This window comes from Arvicanthis niloticus, chromosome 9, assembly GCF_011762505.2.
Source record: "Arvicanthis niloticus isolate mArvNil1 chromosome 9, mArvNil1.pat.X, whole genome shotgun sequence".
NCBI classification, from domain to species: Eukaryota; Metazoa; Chordata; class Mammalia; order Rodentia; family Muridae; genus Arvicanthis; species Arvicanthis niloticus.
This window is the reverse complement of record NC_047666.1, coordinates 69,992,887-70,012,865: the sequence shown is the minus strand read 5'-3', so window position 1 is coordinate 70,012,865 and position 19,979 is coordinate 69,992,887. Positions and strand designations below refer to the sequence as shown.

Below are 19,979 nucleotides of genomic sequence, written 5' to 3'. Positions count from 1 at the left end.
ACGGAGTGGCAGAAATATAAACATACACACAAACACAAATCATAATCACTGTAAAAGGATAATTCATTGTATTAAATACTAGTATTATACCTAAACAATAAGCAAGTATTAATTCTAAGGTTTGAGCTGGTTGTTTGGAGTGCTCTTCAAGATCTTTGCAAAGGTCACCTTTTCAGCACTGTGAGAAAAGGCTTATTGACAATTTCTTCTACATAATATCCTGTTGTGACAAATTCCCAAATAAGAATCACAGATGATAGTCTGCAGGTGTAAAGTTACTCAACTGAGGTACAAACAAAGGTTCCATTGTTCTACTAATTTTCTTATATAAACCCAGTAGCATTGCTTATCCCACCATACCTGTAGGAACAAATCCAGAGTGCTCTCCACGATGCTGGCTGTCCTGCCAACAGTGATGTTGCTGATTCTGAACTCAGCAGGTAAAAATTACTTCAGTTTTGGAGTAGATTCTGTTGGAGCACAAAAGACACTGATAGGTAGGAAAAAAGATGTAAGATAATAACCAAAAAATAGGCTAAAGATTTCATGTGGCAAGGACAAATTCTGGCTCTTAGATAAGTTCAGGCCACCTTTGTTGATGTATAGCCAGAACAAAAAACAAATTTACATAAAGAAGAAAAATGAGGGTTTTTTTGCAGAATGAATCTCTGTGATGTAAGGATGCATGGGATGGTGGTAAGACTGAGATAAGGGTGCCCCGTAAGGACATATGTGAACAGTGTACTGGAGTAGCCTTGTTGTAAAATAGATCCAGCTCCAATAAAGGAGATAGATGGACAGTCCTGCTGATAATAATAATAAGATGATAATTCTCACCTTGTTGCACATACAGAGAGAAATGGAACTCCCAATTCATGTACTTTATTCTCTTACATATTCTCTACTTTGAGATACTGTACATATGTTTGCTCTTAGTTTTTCTTCTTGAAACACATATTATTACAATCCAAACATAATGAAAATAATTCATAAATAGACAATATAATTTGACATTGAAATATGACTATTGAGCAAAATCAACAATTAAGTATCAAATGCAGAGGCAGCCCTAGAGGACATTTTTTTCTTTACAGTAGATAGGTAACAGCATATTGGGGATACTTGACAAAAAGTATATTTCTTCTCTTCAGAAGATCTTGGTGCGGCAAGGGAGTTTAAGTATAGTTTATGTAGAGAGTGGTTGGAAGAAGTATTTCAGCACAGGACATTGTTAGCTCTTGAGAACTGGGGCTTAACTTTTCAATTTTTTTTTTTTTTTTTTTTTTCTTTCCTAGAAACCGTCTCTGACCAATCTCCTTTCTTATCAAGAGGTAAAGCCTAATTCACCTTCAATCACCTTTCTATATTTCCCCAGTCATTTATTAGTTGTTAACTATCATTAAAATCACTTTTATTCTAAGAAATGATCAGCCACTACTCTCTCTAAAGACACAGCCTAAGTTTCCCTAACCTTGATAAAGAGAGAGTGGGCACAAACAGGATCAACGAATTAAGCAATAGAATTAATTTGCTTTGTGGCAGTACAGTGTTGGATTAAATTTGGTTTCATCATGGAATATCTCATTTATACATCTCTAGTGTTTAAAACGTGTCTAGTGTATTGTAACCTAGGCTCTAGTTTGTTGTTTCTTCAGCTTGACGCACATATGTCTGGGCCCTTCTGGGTCTTAGAGTCTTCTAAGTGAAGGCAGGTATACTTGTAATAGGACTGCATTATTACTTAGTTCTCTCCCCTTTAATTTTTAATGGTCTTCATTTGTTCTAATCATTTATTGATTTGATTATTATGTGACAAATTGACTTCCTTCCTGATTCAGTTTAGTGGAGTTCTATATTCTATTATATTCACATAGGTCCCCCTTTTTGTTAGGAATATTTTCTTCTCTGATTTTGTTGAAATATCTTCTCTTATTATGACATGGATTTATTCTCTTTCATCTATTCCTATTATACTAAGATTTGATCCTGTCATAATTTACCAGATTTCCTGGAATTTTCTTTCAGATATTTATTTGTTTTTATTTTTATATTACTTTTTAATTTATTCTTTAATTTTTTAAATTTAATTTAATATTTTATTTACATTTAAGATGCCATCCCCTTTCCCCATTTCCCCTCCCTAGAAAACCCCTGTCCCATGTCCCCCCCCTTTCCTTTTTGCTTTTATACAATTTTTTTAAAATGTTAATCTAAGGATTTATAAGTTTGGTAATGCTCAATCAGAAGCATAACCCAATACCCAACCTAGATATAAAAACTATCTTTGACTGGTGGAGACCTGTGAACATCTGCCTCCATGCCCCCTCTCTCTTTCTCTCTCTCATCACCTAGCTTCTCCTCTCCTTCATCTTCTCTCCTTACTCCATCTCTTCCTCTCAATACTCCTTCCCACTTAGCTCCTCCTACATATCACTCTTCCTGTTAAAGTAAAACTTTTCTCTCAAAATACAATTAGAGTATACTTATTCCTAATTGTACCAGTGAGGTACAAGATAGTCCTAATACCCAGTCCATCATTTTGTTGACTAACCAGAACCTCTGTCATCTCTCCTAACTAAAACACTTACTTTTGATCCTGGCTTTTTTCTTGGCTTTAGAATGAATGTCAGCTGAAAACTATCTACTCAGATCTTTTCTCTCAAAGTAAATAGCCAGGAGTTTTTTTTTACAGTCTAGATTTTATCCCCCTCCTGGTTCACCAGACTCTTCCACATCCCACACCTTCTTCCCAGGTCTCCAAGAGGATTTCCCCATACCCCTACCCAACCAGGTCTTCCCACTCCCTGGTCCCCCAAGACTCTTGATGGTTGGGTGCATCTTCTCTGACTGAGTCTAAACCGGCAGTCCTCTGCTGTATATGTGTTGGGTGCTTCATATCAGCTTGTGTATGCTGCCTGGTTGGTGGTTCAGTATCTGAGAAATCCTGGGGGTCTAGGTTAGTTGAGTGTGCTGTTCTTCCTTTTTTTCTTTATTTATTAGATCTTTTATTTACACTTCAGATGCCATCCCCTTTCACAGTGTCTCTTCCTCAGCCTCTTTCTGCTTTTTCCTAATTCAACCACAGGGGGTCACCAGCTTCTGTCCATTGGTAGGGTCTAAATAACTTCATCTGACTCTTTTAGCTGCTTGTTGGGCCTTTCAGAGGGCAGTCATGATAGGCCCCTGTTTGTAAGTCACCATAATATTAATAATACTACCAAGCCATGAGGCTTCCCTCTCATCTGGATCCCAATTTGGGCCTGTCACTGGACCTCCTTGATCTCAAGAAGGCTAACAAGCCAAGGGCCCAAGTGAGGATGCTTCAATCTCACATGGTAAGAAGAAGAAAGCAATCACAGAAAGGGGTGGAACCTGCGTGGGAAATGGAACAGGGAGGGGAACATGATCAGATATTCTGGGGTGGGGGTAGGGGTGGGGAAATAGGACTGAAGCCCTGAGGGTCAAATGAAAGAATGGAAACAGACAACCTCAGGAGGTAGAAGGTCGGGGACCCTGTAGAATGTACCAGAGACCTGAGAGGTGAGAGACTCTCAGGATTCATAGGGAGGGACCTTAGATGAAATGCCCTACAATGGGGAGAGGGAACTTGTAGAGTCGACCTGCTTTAGAATTAGAATGACAGGACATCAAGTAGAGGAATGGGGTTCCCATCCTACAGTCAAAAACTCTGATCTTTAAAACTCTGACTTTAATTTTTAATTAAAATGTATTTTAATTTTTTTAAAATACATTTCAGATTTTATCTCCTCACCCCATTCCCCCCACCACCCAGGAACCCCCATCCTGTCTCCCCTCCTGACTCCACAAGGGTGTGCCCCCACCTACTCCCCTACCCCTCCCCACCCTCGAATTCCTCTCCACTCGGTGTTCAGCCTTCATGGGACTAGGAATCTCCTCTCCCACACATGCCTGACAAGGCATCCTCCCCTAAGTATACAGCTGAAGTCATGGGTGCCTCCCTTTCTGCTCCCAGGCTGGTGATTTATACCCTGGGGAGCTCTGGTTTGCTGGCACTGTTGCTCTCCTCCTGGGGCCACCAATCCTTTCAGCTTCTTCAGTCCTCTAACTTCTTCATTGGAAACCCTTGATCAGATCAATAGGTTGCTGCGAGCATCCACCTCTGGATATGTCAGACTCCAGCAGACCTTCGAGGAGACAGCTACATCAGGCTCCTGTCAGCATGCACTTCCTGACATCCATATTGATGGCCGCTGATATGGTCCTTTTTTAAAAGAACTGCAGGGACAAAAATGGAGAGGAGTCTCCTGCATTCATTCTAAGCATTTTTTTGTCCAGTGTGCCTATATATTCTATCATATATTTAATGCCTAAGATTCTTCCTTTCATCTCTTGCAATCAGTTGGTGAAGCTTATCTTTGCAGTTCTTATTTGAATTCCTAAGTTTTTCATTTCCAGAATTACCTCAGTTTGAGTTTTTTTAATTAATTATTTTATTTACTTACATATCAAATGTTGGCCCACTCCTTGTTTCCCCCATCCCAGGATTCTTCATCCCATCCACCCTCCCCTTTTCTCTGAGAAATTGTCCCCCTCTCCCCTGCACCACCACATCTCTCATCTGCAGGGCATCAAGTCTTTAAAAGATTATGTGCACCCTCTTGCACTGTGTCCAGACCAGGCAGTCCTCTGTTACATATGTGTCAAAAACCCCATACAAGTCTATGTATGCTTTTCTATTGATTGGTGACTTAGTCTCTGGGAGCTCTGAGAAGTCCTGATGAGTTGACACTGTTGGTTTTTCTTCCTATGGGGTTGTCATCCTCTTCGGCTCCTTCAATCCTTCCTATGACTCTTTAATATGGGTCCTTGACCTCAGTCAAATTCTTGTATGTAAGTATTTACATCTATCTCAGTAGGCTACTTGTAGACAGTCACAGAGGGCAGTCTTGCTAGGCTCCTGTCTGAAAGCACTGTTACTGTAGCTTCAGTAACAGTGTCAGGGTTTGGTCCACACCCATGGAATGGATCTCAAGGTAGCTGCTTGTCACTGGTTGGCCTTTCCTTCAGTCTTTGCTTCATTTTTTGTTCCTGCATTTTTTATAGAAAGGAACAATTCTGGGTCAAAAATTTGAAGGTGTGTTGGTAATCCCATCTCACCACTGAGGGGCCCTTTCTGTATAATGGAGGTAGTCTCTTCAGATATCTTTCCCTACTGTTGGGCATTTTGTCAAATGTCACTCCACCTAATCCTGGAAGCCTCTCACATCCCAGTTCTCTGGGACTTTCTAGATGTTTCCCTCACCCCCAACACTGGCATCTGTGTATTTCCATTCATTCTCCTTGTCCACTGGGTTTTTCTCCTGTCTTCACCTGTACCTGATTCTGCTCAGTTCCCCTTTCCCCTCCCCTCTCCAATTCAGGTCCCTCCCTTTCTCTGCCTCCCAAAATTATTTAGTTCACCCTTCTAAGTGGGATTGATGCATCCTCACTTGGGCCTTCTTTCTTGTTAACTTTCTCAAGGTCTATGGGTTATATCATGGGTATTCTGTACTTTTTGACTAATATCCTCTTATCAGTGAGTAAATGCCCCGCATATCTTTTTGAGTCTAGTTTACCTGACTCAGGATAATATTTTCTAGTTCTATCCATTTACCTGCAAAATTCATGTTGTTCTTATTTTAATAACTGAATAGTATTCCATTATGTGAATGAACCACATTTTCTGTATCCATTCTTTGGTTGAGGGACATTATTGTTCTTATTTTCTTTGTCAGGTCTTGAGTAGCATCATTCACTTCTTTGAGTGTTTGCATTTTCTTTGATTTCTTTAGGTGATTTATGCATTTTCTCTTTAGGTATTTCAATCATATCCATACATAATTTTTAATATATTTTTCTTGTGTTTTAGTTATGTTGGACTATTCAGGTCCTGCTGTGGCAGGATAGCTAGTCTCTAGGGTAGACATATTATTCTGAAAATTATTGATTTTGCTTTACACTAGTGTTTGCATATTTGGAGTTTTAAAAATTATGGCTCTAGAAGCTGAAATCTGCATTTGTCTTTGTTGTGTGTGTGTTTTCTTTTTTGAATTTTTTTTGTCTCTGATATCAGTTAAATGTGGTGGCTGTCTGTTGCTTGGTATGAGATATTTGTGGACCTGATTGGTGTGAACACTGGGTTCCAAGTATCATGTGCTTATGGTTATAAGTAACTAACTCTTAAAAATGGGGATAGACTAAGGGTATGAGTGTGTTTACAGGAGGGAGGAAAGTAGAATATTCCATCAAGAACTGTTTAGTTAGTCTTTTTGGAATGAGGTCAGACTTTGAAAATTGGACATCCAGGTGTGCTATAAAACTGGGAATGAGACTGATGGATTGGATCTGGAGGATCAAAGGAGAGATGAAGATCTATAGTCAACCTCCCTGCTTCTCTGGAAGGGCTGACATGTGGCTTAGCACTGAATGCCTTCTGCCACTGGGTCCTGGGATAATGGGATTATCTGGGGGAAAGAAGCTTGGAGGAGAAATATATGATTCACTGGAATATGGTTAGAAGGGAAATGCAGATGTCAGCAGATATTCTAACACAGAGCTGTACATGAATCTGGAATATTGAAATAGGAGGAAGATAAAAGAGATGGATATATGCAGTCATCTCAATAGCTATCCCAATAGAAGTGACAAGTGGGTCACAAATAAGTCTTTGAAATCAAAATTGAGAGCAAAGTAATGACATTATAGGGAATTATTACCCTGAAGGAAATGAACAAATGTAATTATCTGAATATAAATGAGAAAAATCAGACAGACATAGGGAAATATTAAAATATCAACTCAGAGTAGAATACACACACACACGATTAATAGTTTGCAATTTTGTGATTTTATGTTTTGTGTTCAGTGTGAAGGGTCACTTACTTGTTAGTTTTTCTTTTTATTTAACCAGATTTGTTTGACTTTTTGTGTCCTTCTTGAGCTGCTAAAATATAAGAGATATAAAGGGTAAGGGGGTACATGGGTCAGCTAGATATGAAAAAATTTGGTGGAGGGGAAATGATCAGAATATATTATATAAAGTTATTTTAATGATAATAAAAAATTAAGTAAGCCAAAACATGGATTTAATATGTTATGGAGAATTAAAATGCTATATCTGCCCTGCTGAGTCAATCAGCTTCATTGATTAATACTATCTTCTAGGAGACATAATGTGCAAACAATCTTTGTATAAGTCATTAGCTTAAACAAAAAGTGGAGATGGGAAATAAAATGCTTTTTTTTTTCTAGGAAATATGGAGTCCTGGCATTCTTCATGGAAAGCACATTGTAGACTCTTTCAACCTCTTTCAAAATATTAAACTAATCTGTTTGCTTTAAGTCATCTTTTTTTCCAGGACTGAGTTCCTGAAAAACAACAAGTTTGGAGAATATTGGATAGTTTATGGATGTGGCAAGGAGGCAATCAAACTTTTTCACAATATGTGCATATTTTATACCAGACACTTATGGGACATAAAAGTAATGATCTATGATATCTGAAAATGTAGTTGACTATTATAGACATGGATATAAATACAGAGTATCTTGTAGAAACTGAAAGAGAAGAACAAATGTAGATAATCATGATATGCACTGTAGCATATGGCACCATAATTGACACAAATACAAGCACATGTGTGAATATTTGCCATATTATCACACTCTATGGTCACACATTAACAAGTATGAATACATATACAAATGTGTATGTAAAAACATATTATAGTACTATATACTACTTATTAATTAATTTATTTATTTATTCATTTTACAGACTGACTGAAGTCCCCTCTCTGCTCTCCTCCCTGTCCTAGCCTCAACACCTTTATTCCCTCCTCTTTTTCTCACAGACTGGCAGCACCCCATGAGTATCCATCCACTCTCTTACATGAAGTCCCAACAGGACTAAGTGCATCCTTTCCCACTAAGGCAGGGCAATGCAGATCAGCTATGGAAAAGGGATCCAAAGTCAGGAACTTTCCCAATTGGTTAATGTGTCAGTTATGGTCAGCCACCTAGAATCTTGGAAGGAAGCCTTCCAGAGATTCCCTCTCCAACTGATCTCCATTCTCCTTTCCCAGTCTTCTTCCTGTAGTTCCTATGATGGTTCTTTTCCCAACTATTCTTTCACCCATTCCCTCCCACCATCTACTTCAGATATCTATTTTATTTCCCCTTCTGTGTGAGTGTCAAACAACTTCCCTTGGGACCTCCTTGTTATTTAGGATCTTTGGGTCTAAGAATTGTAAGCATGTTTGTCCTGTACTTTATGTCTAATATCCATGTATAACTGAGTACCTAACATGTGCGTCTTTCTGGGTTACTTTACTGAGGATAATATTTTCTAGTTTCTTCCATTTGCTTGAAAATTTCATGATGTACTTGTTCTTCAATAGGTGAGTAGTATTTTATTGTATCTATATGCCACATTTTTAATACATTCTTTCATAGTGGGACATGTAGATTGTGTCCAGTTTCTGACCATTGTTGACAAGGCTGCTATGGAGCTATGCTTACAAATAATGGAGACTTAACTCTTTGCTTCAATCTGTTTTTTCTTTCCTAGATATGACCTTTGGTGATGCTGCTACTGTAGAAGGTAAAGCAGAGTTCACCATCAGTCATCACTCTACATTTCCCCAAGCATTTGTCAGTCTCCACCATCATTAACATTTTATTCACAGTGCTTTATTCATGTAAGCTTCACTCTCATTACCACCTCAAAACCTACCACTAACATAGTTGAACAAGTTTCATTGGGGTTTGATGAAGCATCTTTGGGCATATGCCTCATAGTGGTATAGCTGTGTCTTGAGGTAAATGTATTCCTAAGTTTTTGAGAAAGCGCCACATTGATTTCCACAGCAGTAGTAAAATTTTCATTCCCAACAACAATGAAGGAGTGTTCCCCTTGTTTCATCTCCTCCCATCATGTGCTCTCACCTGAGTGTTTTTATTCTTAGACATTTAGAAAATTGTAAGACAGAATTATTTTAAAAGCCACTTAAAAAAAAACTTGAGAGCCTCTTCATAGATGCTGACAGTCCTGCAAACAGTGGCTCAGCTGTCCCTGAGCTCAGAAAGTAGAAGGCATTCAGAGTGGGAGTAGATTCTACTTGGGCTTAGGAACTCCTGTGAAGTAGGAGAGAAAAAGGAAATGAATAGATGAGAAACACAGATAGGCTGAAGAGTTCTTATGGCAAAGTTTGGTTTTGTCTCTCTGACACAAGTACATTATCTTAGTTAATATGCAACTGTCATTCCATAAATAAATATTGACATTAAGAAGAGAATATGTTTTATTTGAAGAATGACTTTTCTATATTATAAGAATTCATGAGAAGGTATAAATGATAAGAAATTTTAGTGAAGACATAAAGTGAACAGTGCATATGGCTTGCTTTGCTATAGAGCACACTAAGACAGATGAAAGAGACAAACAACCTTTCTGTAACAGAAACTGATAAAAATTTTCACCTCTTTGCATATACAGAGAAAAATCCAATACCCAATTCACGTATTTTATTCTGTTAGATATTCTCAAACTTAAAGTGCTTCAAATATTTTTGTGCTATTATATATATTTTGCCTTTATGTTGTCTGAAAAATTTAAGAACATAGTTCCAACATTTAATAAAATAACCTATAAAAGGGTAATAAAATTTGAGACTGAAATATCAATATTCAGCAAAATCAGCATCAAAAATAACAGAATGTGAGGGCTCCAAGTTAAGACAATTTTTCATTATAAGAGGTGGTAACAGAATAGTGGCTACTCTGTTACATTGTATATTCGTGTATTTCCAGCAGAATCTCAGGATAATAAGGGAGCTCATTTACAGGCTGTGTAGCAACTGGGCAGAAATTTTATTTCAGCACCAAATATTTGAGAACTTTGTAGGTCTGGAGACTTAACTCTTTGTTTCAATCTGTTCTTTCTTTCCTAGATATATTCTCTGAAGAAACTGTGATCATATCAGGTAAAGTTAACTTCATGCTCAGTCATCCATTTCCCTGTCATTTATCAGTGCTCCACTACCATTATCATTGCCTTTATTCTTGGGAATTAATGGTATTTCCAGAGACATAGGCAAACGTTCCCCAACCCTGTTGCATGCAACCGTGATCAAGATGATAAAATTAAACAGTATAATAGATTTGTCTCAGACATAATAGGATATGAGTGGCTATAACTCAATCTTAAAGGACTACTTAAAAATGAAGCTCAAGTTAGAAGTAGCCTAATCCTGGATTCTTGGTGGTACAGAGAATCCGTGAATGGCTTTCCTTTTCCCCAGTTTCCATCCTCACACTTAAACTGATATTGGGGAAATGGACAATAATACCTATGTATAACACCTGTCTATGTTTGCCTATTCAACTGCACCTGTTACTTCCTTAAAACATTGATTTACATACTCTGAAAATCCTGAATGGGCTATCTTGTGTTTCTGTCCAGGATTCAAATACTGCCTGTGAAGCAATAGGCTCCTTACCATCTAACTCTTAAGAGGATTGATTGGGAACAGGTTTTAAATTCATGGGAACAAGTTATTTCAGGTTCACGAAATGCAATTTGAAGATATACTTGTAAACTTCAGTGCATTATTTCATTTTTGTCTTAGGAGAAAATGGAAATAAAATTTAAAGTAACATAATCTTTTTTATCAAATATAATTATTATTATTTTATGAATTATAACTAATTTTTACATAAGCTGATATCCAAGATGTTCTAAATCTTAATACTGGATTGAGTGAAGAAAATCTCAAACAGCAGTGGGAAGCAGGGGTGCAGGGTATTGAGAGTCATGATATAGAGGAAAGGTGTGTGATGCCATAAGTATGGGAAGACCAGAAACCAACTTCTTCCACTTCATTCATCAGTTCTTCCCTTACAAATACAGGAATTAATGCAACCAAAAATCTTAAACTGCACAGACTTTCCGTCTTTGAACTGATATCTGAGAAAGATGATTCTCAACAGAAATAATCACAAGAATATCAGCAGCAATCTCCACTCCACTTCTGAAAAATCAACAAGTATAATACATATAATGAAATCAATGGAACCTCTTACTTCTCATCCTTTCAGAGACAAAATGCCAATTTTTTCCTTATAGTCATGGAAACCAACATCAAGCCCCCCCAAGTTCTAGATATAAAGTGTCAACCATTGTCTTCCCAGGGGCAATCCATAAAGATCTCCCAAAATCCAGCCACTCCATTAATATAAGTGTGATGAGAGTATGTGTCAAACACTAACATTTCTCTCAGTGTAATGTGAGTATTAAGTAGCAGGAGCAGGTTGGAACATCTCACTTCTCAAACCCATTTCTAATATTTCCATTCAGATATTTAACAAGAGTACACAGAGACCTTACCTTTGGAAATCTCTCAAGGTCAATATTGGAGTTGAAAAACACAATCTTACCAAGTTTACAAGGGTTGAGTTGGCCTGTTTTGTGAAGCGCAGCAGTGAGCTCCCTTTATATTCTATCTCCTGTGTTTGAAGTCAGTTTTCTCACACCTTAACAAACATATTTACTTGTAATTCCCCATTTCTGGTTCATATCAGGATGATAAATGATACTATAATAAATTGATGCTAAATATTATCTGTACTTCCAGACTTGTTTTTAAATAAGAATATGTTCTAGCAAAGAAGAGTCTATTTCACAAGAAAGCAAGATAATAACTGCTATAATTATATTACCCCTGCTCCTCAAATCCATATTAATAAATTATTGTAGTCTCTAGAAGACAATGTCTTTCCTACATGCTTATAATCCATTTCCACTTTTTATTTTAGAGTTTACATGTAAGATTATGTTACCCAAAATAAAAACCCATGTCTTGGAAAAAGTAAACATAAATTTTTTTAATGATGTATAGTTAGCCCTAGAATATTGTGTTGTCATAAGAATTCAGTGATTTAAATGTAAAAACTACATACCAAAGGAAGGTTGAAGTTATAATTGAATGTTTCTTGTTATCTAAAAGTAAATACACTTTAACTTTGGATTTATATATAAAGAGAAATGCAAATTCAGATATATTTATCCTCTTATACTAAGGTATGTTTTAGTTACAAATTTTTGAAAGAGTTTTTAAAATATTTAATTGAAAGATAGTATTTTTTACTGCAGTCACAAAGTATTTTGCCCTTGAAAATATATACCCTGCCAGAAATCAACTCTCTAGAGTTAGGTTTGGGGCAGGATTTTTGCTTTTAGGTTTCCTGAAGAAGAAAAGCATCCAATTAAGGAATTTGGAGACCACTGGTCAAATGGAACATCTGAAGAAAAATGAACAGTTAAAAAGAGAAAAATGTCCTAAGATACAGAGTAAATTCACCAAGTTGTATCACCCACCTTCAGCTTGATTTTGCTTCAATCAAGAGACATGAGTGGTTTTTAAGTAGGTCCAAATCAATTCAAAATTAAAGCTTTGTATCATCTTTCCTCAGTTTCATTAAGAGTTGAAACTATAGGTTCAATGGGCTATTTTGACACTCAATTTTATAAGGTAATATAGTTTAGCAATTAATTACTTCCTGCACACTTACTTCCTTGGTCTTGTGTCTCTCAAGCCTTTTTATTATCACAACTCATTTCTCTTGTTGTACAGATATTTTTTTCAACATTTTCTGAGAGGAAATAAAGTCTGCAATTGAATGTATGGTAGGTTTATTCAGGTCATTACATGTGCAAAAACTACTACAACAGCTTTTCAAGTAATACTTATATTACCTCAACTTCTACATTTGGTTTTAAAAAATTAGAAATTGAAAACTTACCATTTTTATTGCAAGACTATTCTGTCAATACAATTTAAATTGTCTTATGTGGTGGCTAACTTTCTGACTCATAAGTTCCTACAATATTCCTTGTACTATGTTCAAGGCTCCTGCACTTTGGTAGTCTCTAGTATCTCCCCGGGTGTTCACCAGAACTTGAAGAACTGATGTTTCCACTGGGGAAAATCCCAAACTCCAAAGACAATTTTCTCTTGGCTTTATGTCAGACATCTCTTGTCCTCTGTGATATCTTCTATGATAGTCTCTTCTATATACAATGTTGGTGAGCTTTTTTCTTCTGAAGTCATGTTAGGCACAAGGTATAAAAGTAACTTTTATTTGCCAGATGTATTTTTGCCTCAGGGGCTTACTGCTGAATTAGCTCACCAATTGTATTTCTGTCTGAACTCTGCATGGCTGACTCAACTCATCTCTTCTGGTTCAAACTCCTCTCCATGTTCACCAAATCAAGGAGTCTTCTCTGAACTCACTGAATTGCTCTGCTTGGCCTTACATTTGTTATGTTTGTCAGGGATTTCAATACAATTCTATTGATCAACATATTTCTTCTGGTGCCAATATTATGATACGTATATTATTATAGCTCCGCCACACACCTAGAAATTAGGGACAGTTATGCTTTTAGTAGTTTCTTAGTATTCAGGATTGATTTAGCAAATATTTGCATTTTTTCTGATTGTGTGAGTATGTTTGTGTGGGTGTGTGTCTGTGTGTGTGTGTCTTTACATATGAAGTCATAGATAGTCTCAAGATCCGTGAATTTTTGTGTTAGAATTTTGATGAAGAAAAATATAATTCTTTAGAATTTTTAGTAATTACAGTCAATCCAATCAATATCTTGGTAAATCCAAACAATATCTTGGTAAATCCACAAGCAAGGGAGAGCTTTTCATCTTCTGATATTTTATTCAGTTTTTTTTCTTTAGTGACTTGAAGCTTTTAATCATACAACAATTTCAATTATTTGGGTAGAATTAATTATTCCAAGATATTGTAATCATTTAGGCTATGGTGAAACATATTATTTTCCTGTGTCTGCTTCAGTCCATTTGTCTTTTGTATGTAGAAAGGCTACTGATATTTGAGCACTAAATTTGAGTCTAGCCACTTTGCTGATTGTGTTTTTCAGCTTCAATAGTTTCTGAATTTTATTTGATAAATATATAATAAATTTTTTATTGCCTTTTGATAAGTTTTGCTTTGAAACCTGTTTTGTTGAATATTAAAATAACTAAACCAGCTGTAGGATTTCTCTGGTGGAAATTTTGAGGTTACTTACATATAATATTATAACATCTGCAAATAGTAATACTTTGATTTCTTTCTTTCCAATTTGTATCCCCTTTATCTCCTTCAAATGTATTGTTGCTCTGGTTAGAATTCAAGTACTATTTTGAGTAGATGGGGAGAGAGTGGGCAGCCTTGTGTTGTTCATGATTGTAGTGAAATTTCATTAACTTACTATCTATTTAGTTTAATGCTGGCTATTGGCTTTCTGTATATTGCTTTTATTATTTTTAATTATGTATTACAAATCTGAAATTTCTCTAATACCTTTATCATAAAGGGGTGTTGAATTTTATCAAAGCCCCCTTTTCAGTGTTTAATAAAATATTTGAACATTGTAATTTTTTTAAGTTTGTTTGCGTGGTGGATTTTTTTTATAGATTTTTCTCTATTGAACTATCCCTATTATCGGTGGGATAAAGCCCAATTGATCTAGATGGATGGTTTCTTTGATGTGTTCCTAGATTTGGTTTTCAAGTATTTTAATGAGTAGTTTACATCAAAGTTCATAAGAGAAATCCATGTTATTTTCCTTTCTTTGTTGAGTCTTTGTGTATTTTAGATACCATGGTGATTCTGTCCTCATAGACTGAGTTTGGTAGTGTTCCTTCTGTTTCTATTTTAAATAATAGTTTGAGGAATATTGGTATTAGCTCTTATTTGAAAGTCTGGTATATTCTATATAGCAGGATTTTATTCTGCTACATTGTATTTGCAGTGGAGCTCAGTGATTACACAGTAGAAGAAGAAGTGGAGCTGGGAGACAAAGAGTAGAAGGGGAGGAGAGAAAGGAGAAAGGGAAACAGCCATGGGGAAGCATGGATAGGTCGAAAGCTGTCCTGGGTAGCAACTTCTATCAAAAGGTTAGATATTGAATAACAACTCAAATTGTGTAGGCAATCTTGTTGATTGAGCATTTCTAAATATATAAGTCCTTCAGATAATCATTAAGCTTCAAGGGTCTCATTTCTATCATACTGCAAGGATGGCAGATATTGTCTAAGGTGCAGCAGATCTTTGTGGATACAGAGCCATCCCCCACGCTGGCATTTAGTTGATGCCAGGGCCTGTGCATCTAGCTAGTCAGAACCCCAATCAGAGCTGAGGAGCAAGGGGAACATGGTGGCTGTCTGAGAACAAGCTGGACTGGGCATCATTTTGTAAATATCTCCCATTTACAATTCTGCACTAAAACCATCTGGTCCTGGGCTTTAATTGGTTGGGATGCCTTTACTAAGTATTTCTATTTCTTTAGGGGCTGTAAGGCTATTTAAATAGTTTACCTGATAATTATTTAACTTTGATAAGTGTAGGAAGCCTTGGTCAGTGGTTATACGTTCGCCATTCCAAGATGGCGCTGGCCTCATGTCATCTCCACTGGTAAACAAGTAACTGCGCAGCTGCAAAGGCAGAAAGCGCGCCAAAGTCACTGCCAATCCCGAGGCGCAATATTGGGTGATGAGCGAACAGCCAATCAGAAGTGAATACGTCGCTCTAGGGTGTATAAATGGCTCAGCCATTAAAGGCTAGACTTTTAAAATATAAAGGCTGAACTCTCAGCAACCACATGGTGGCTTACAACCATTTGTGGTGGGAATCTACCGCCATCTTCTGACTTGTGAGTGTACATGCAAAAGAAAATGGTTTACTTTTAATCTTGATTTGCTCTTAGTGATTTTTAAAAGTTATTAAGAGATATTATTTGGCTAAAACCTCATTTTAAGCTTACCATAAGAGGATTTAAACCTCTGTTTGATGTTTTCAAAGGGATACAAGTCCTAAATTAAATCATATGTGTATTTTCTTGAGTTTATCCTGCTTCAATACAATTAAATTATGTATTGTAGCCACTGTTTAGAATGTTAAAAAAAGGGTGTATCCGCCTTTGTCTTGTTGAATGGTATGTTTCATGAAGTGCAGAATGTTTTGGCTACAAGATCTAATATCTCTAGCCATTTGAATAACATTAAAATTAATAAGATGTTTAAGAATACATCTACAAAACCGGTGTTGGTGTGTGTAGACCCTCCATTTTTCTTTATGTTATCCAACCTTCAGAATAATTCTGATATCTTGGATTGTAAGAATGTAACGTGCTTTTTAGCCCAATGTTGGAATGGATCACTAGACGTAGCCATGGTTAATAAAGTTACAGCAGCTACTGTTGTTAATCAAATTTCAAAAAAGACCTCTAAGGCTTTGACCATTTCACAGAAAGTGTAGGCATAATTGGCATCAGACATTTTGTTGGTCAATCAGGGAGTTGATTTGCTTCAAGCCCATGTGGAGCAGCTCACGGATGTGGTTCAAATAAGCTGTGTGTCAGCAACCCCACATCCAGGTATTACACCTCTGAGATTTGTGAATGATACATTTATTTAAAGCCATAATCTTTCTGCTTATTTAAAAGAGAATTGGAATGGGGAGTTGGACCAGATGCAGCAGCAATCGCAGATCCGGATTTCGAGCCTTGATGGAACTCCGGATTTCAAGCCTTGATAGAGTGTGGATGGACCCTGTTACCCCTGGCGATTTTACTTCTTGAATTTCTTCTGCCTTTTCCTTCTTTCTTAAAAGGTGGGAATAGGCCTGCTTGGTACAGCCCTATGTTGTGGATTAGTGTTCATGATGGTTGGTCTGTAAGCTCAGAGCCCAACAAAAATGTGACAAGGTCGCTAAAGCCCAAGCACTCGCAGCCTTGGAGCAAGCATCTCTCCCTGAAATTTGACTATCTACGCTAAGAAAGTAGCCAATGACTGAGACCTTCAGTCGATGCACCCCAAGGGTTCAGCCCATTGCACTGGGTCGATGAGAGGTCTAAGTCCAGCCAGCCCTTGCCTAAATAGCTGTGGTACCTGAATAGTAGGTTGACAGCCCTTGCACTCCTGGGAGCTATACTCCATTGCACAGGGATGGGTGTCAATTCCTCTTTACATCCCCTTAGCCCTTGCACCCAGAGGACTTGTTTCCATCACACCTGGAAGGGTAAGGGAAAATCTTCGGGCTGTAAGCTCTTGATCGCTTATTCCCCCAAGATGGAGTTTGCTTGATCGGGCTTAAGTTCGAATCTTGATTGGTACTGCGTTTGATAGGCAAAAGGCTGTTCCATATTAATAATTTAAACAGGGAGAGATGTAGGAAGCCGTGGTCAGTGGTTATACGTTCGCCATTCCAAGATGGTGCTGGCCTCGTGTCATCTCCACTGGTAAACAAGTACTGCGCAGCTGTAAAGGCAGAAAGCGCGCCAAAGTCACTGGCCAATCCCGAGGTGTAATATTGGGTGATGAGCGAACAGCCAATCAGAAGTGAATACGTCACTCTAGGGTGTATTTAAGCTAGGCCTCTTCCTGTCTTTGGCCCTTCCACATTTTCCACGCCTGTGATACAGAATAAAGCCTCGTTCTGCAGTAACTAACCGAATTCTGCCTCTCGTGCTTCTCTTCCACGGGTGATAAGGGGACACGGGAGGTGCACGCAACAGATAAATGGTATCTTTCCTGGAAATTGTCCATTTCATTAATATTTTCCAATTTTGTGGAATACAGGCTTTTGAAGAAAGAGCTAATACTTTTTCAAATTTCCCTAGTGTCTTTGGTATGTCATGCTTTTTATTAATAACTTTGTTTATTTGTATACAGTATCTCTGTCTGTTGATTAGTGTGGATATATGTCTTAATGATTTTCTCAAAGAACCAGCTCTTGGTTTTATTGATTCTTAGTATTGTTTACTTTTAATAGATTAATTATGGCCCTGAATCTTATTATTTCTTGCCTTCTACTCACTTTGGTGTGCTTGCTTTTTTCCCCTAGATATTTCAAGTGTACTTTTTAAATTACTTGGATGAGAAATTTCTAATTTCTTTATGGAGGCACTTAGTGCTATGAACTTTACTCTTATTACTGCTTTCATTGTGTCTCATAAATTTGAATATATTGTGTGTTCATTTTCATTGAGTTCTAGAAAGTTTTAAATTTCTTTATTTCTTCTTTGATCCAGAGATTTTTGAGTAGAGATTTGTTCAGTTTTCATGAGTTAGTAAGCTTTCTGGTCTTTCTGTTATTATTAAAGCTCAGCTTTAATTCATGTTAGACTGATAAGATATAACATTTTATTTCAATTGTTGTGTGTTGGTTGAGGCTTATTTTGTGGCTATATAGTCGATTTTGGAGAATGATCCATGAGGTGCTGAGAATAAGGTATATTCTTTTGAGTTTTGGTGAAATGTTCTATAGATTTTTATTAGGTCCATTTGATTCTTATTGCCTGTTAGTTTTATTATTTATGTCTATAGTTTTTGTTTAGATGACCTGTCAATTGTTAAGATTGGGTTGATCAATGGATTGAATGAAAAACTCAGAAATCAGCATACAAACCTATGTATACATGATTTTTGATAAAGAAGCCAAAACCATAAAATGTAAAAAAAGAAAGTAACTTCAACAAATGGTGCTAGTATAACAAGATCACTGCATGTATAGAAATGAAAATTGATCCATATTTATCACCCTGAACAATCCACAAGTCCAAGTAAATAAAAAATATAAATAGTAATATAGACACACTAAATTTTATAGAAGAGAAAAATTGGAAATATACTGAAACACATGGGTACAAGATACAATTTCCTGACAGAACATCAACAGCAAAGTCTTATGATCAACATTGTATAAGTGAGACCCCATGAAAATGAAAAGCTTCTGTAACGCAAAAACACTGTCAATAGTTACATACTGATTTGGAAAAGGTCTTCACCATCCCTACATTTGACTGAGTGCTAGTTACTAAAATTTACAAAGAAGTCAAGATATTAGACACCAACAACTGAAAAAAGCCAATTAAAATTTGAGGTAGAGAGCTAAATAGAAAATGCACAACAGTGGAATCTTGAATTTCTGAGAAGCACTTAAAGAAATGTTTAAAGTCCTTAGTATCAGGGAAATGCAAAAACAAACAACTGTGAGGTTTCATATTACACCCATCAGAATGGCCAACAACAAAAACTAAAACTAGCACATGCTCTGAGGATATGGAGGAAAGAAAACAAACAATTTTTCATTTCTGGTGGGAGTGCAAACTTGTACAATTGCTTTGAAAACCAATTTGGCAGATTATCAGAAATCTTTGAATAGTCCTACCTCAAGACCCATCTATACAACTCCTGGGCAAAGATCCAACATCCCACAATGACACTTGCTCAACTATGTCCACAGCTTCTTTATTCATAAAAACTAGAAACTGTAAACAACCTAGATGCCCCTCAACTGAAGAATGGATAAATAAAATATGGTACATAAACACAATGGACTGATATTCATCTATTAAACACAAAGATATAATGAATTTTGAAAAAAACTGGATGGAATTGAGAATATCATCTTGAGTGAGGTAACACAGTCCCAAAAGTACATGCTTGGTATGTACTAACTTATCAGTGAATACCCACCATGCAACATTTCACAGACCCAAATAAGCTAAACAAGAAGGGAGGTCCAAGAAAAAAAAAAAAAGCTCAAATGTCACTTAGAAAGGGTAATGAATAGTCATAAAAGGCATATTGACAGAAGGAGCATGGAGGGAGGGTGTTGGAATGGGGAATTAGGGTTAAAAATCAGGTATGAGGAAGGATAGGAGAGATGAATAGATGGCCATAAAATGAATTTAAAAAATGTAACTAATAGTAGTGAAGAGGTAGAGGATGTGGGATAAGTGATACAACCAGCAATCAATTCTTGTGTCCTTAGTTGTATCACTCACATTGGGAACATGGATCCTGAAAAGGCCACTTCCTGTAGTTAGGCAAAGATTCAAAAGGGACCAAAGGGACACAAACCCACTGACAAAAATTTGA

General features: G+C 36.8%; 1 protein-coding gene and 1 long non-coding RNA gene across 4 annotated transcripts in view; one reads left to right on the top strand and one right to left on the bottom strand.

The window, feature by feature from the left end:
• The first annotated feature begins 367 nt into the window (after positions 1 to 367).
• Positions 368 to 17,524, top strand: LOC143443562 (uncharacterized). 2 transcript variants are annotated; one of them, XR_013112676.1, is made up of 5 exons: positions 368 to 440; positions 1,296 to 1,331; positions 8,591 to 8,623; positions 9,972 to 10,004; positions 16,541 to 17,524. It is a non-coding gene; the product is annotated as an uncharacterized LOC143443562 (long non-coding RNA). The 2 variants fall into 2 exon arrangements; XR_013112677.1 differs by lacking the exon at positions 16,541 to 17,524 and adding an exon at positions 10,931 to 11,070.
• The window catches only part of Smim10l1 (small integral membrane protein 10 like 1), a 61,148-nt gene continuing 48,071 nt past the window's right edge, over positions 6,903 to 19,979 (bottom strand). Inside the window, exons 3-4 of one of the 2 annotated variants that reach the window (XR_013112678.1) lie at positions 8,968 to 9,156; positions 6,903 to 6,964 (exon numbers count right to left, since the gene is read on the bottom strand). The gene's annotated coding sequence lies outside the window, so the exon portion shown is untranslated. The remainder of the gene's footprint in view (positions 6,965 to 8,967; positions 9,157 to 19,979) is intronic. The other variant, XR_013112679.1, reaches the window with a different exon arrangement.